Genomic DNA, 1,171 nt, shown 5'->3' on the forward strand with positions numbered 1-1,171 from the left:
CTATTCCAGGAGGGAAAAACAAATCATGCACAGTGGATTAATGCCAAACATTCAAGAACTCTTTCTGGTTTTTTTAATACATTTTTATTATTTGCCCCTCCTATCTCATATCGCTCACTTCCCCCTCTTAATACCCCAATTAACTTGCCTAAATGGATGCCTCCCTAGTGGATAATTCTAACAAAGAGCAAGAAAATTATCCCCAGCAAGAGCACACACTCACCCTCCAATGGCACTAAGTTTTTCACGTCGCACTTCTTTCCACTCACTTGATGCAAGTCTCTTGAAGAGGTTCATCAAAGTCATCGTCTTATTTTCTTTATTTTTTTGGATCTCTGGTTTAGGATGAGTTTTTTTCGGATGAGCAAAAAATGTGGCAAATAACTTGAGAATAGAAAAGTATCTATTAAAAGGTTTTTAATTTCCTTAAAGCATAATTTCAGGGTTGACCTGGACTATACAGCCAAAATGTTTAATGAAGTCCTACAGACTTTTAAAATAGGTTGATTAACATATATTCCTAGATTCTAAGAAAGTAAAATCAATTCTTTCAAAGTAACCATTTTTTAAAAGTTTTTTCTCTGTAGTTAATTCTCCTCCCCAGCCTTTGGGCAACAACTCTTAAAAAGCAGACCAGACCACAAAATGCTCCAACAACCTTGATCAACTTGTCCCGCCGCTCCTTTGAGGGCCCTTTAAACCCCTTTCCTCTTTGCTTTCTGCAGAGCTAATATAACTCTCTTCTCGATACTTCCTAAACCTCCCTCCTGTTCCTCCAATTTCTCTTGGTTGCAGCTGAGAAACCAGTCCGGGTCGTTTTGTCCGTCAACAGTGGGGCTGAGCCCCTCCTCTTATTTTCCCTCTGTAAGCTCTGCCCTGTCCCCAATCCAAAAAACAGGATATGAATGCCAAGTTTTATGGTGAAAGTAAGGCCTTTTAATACTTTTGTTTTTTAAGCTTTCCCCCATCCGTGCATTTTTTTTAACTTAATGGTTTGGGTTTAAATCCCTAAAAGAAGAGAAATTCCACAAATGCATACTGCCCACCAAGATTGTTTTTTGATGAATTCCCCCATTTGTCCCAGTTATGCCCATAACAAAAGATTAGGGCCCATGGTTAACAGTCACCCTGAAAAAATAAGCATATCTTCCCCTCTAAAAATAAATGCAAA

Source organism: Penaeus monodon, chromosome 21, assembly GCF_015228065.2.
Source record: "Penaeus monodon isolate SGIC_2016 chromosome 21, NSTDA_Pmon_1, whole genome shotgun sequence".
Taxonomy (NCBI): Eukaryota; Metazoa; Arthropoda; class Malacostraca; order Decapoda; family Penaeidae; genus Penaeus; species Penaeus monodon.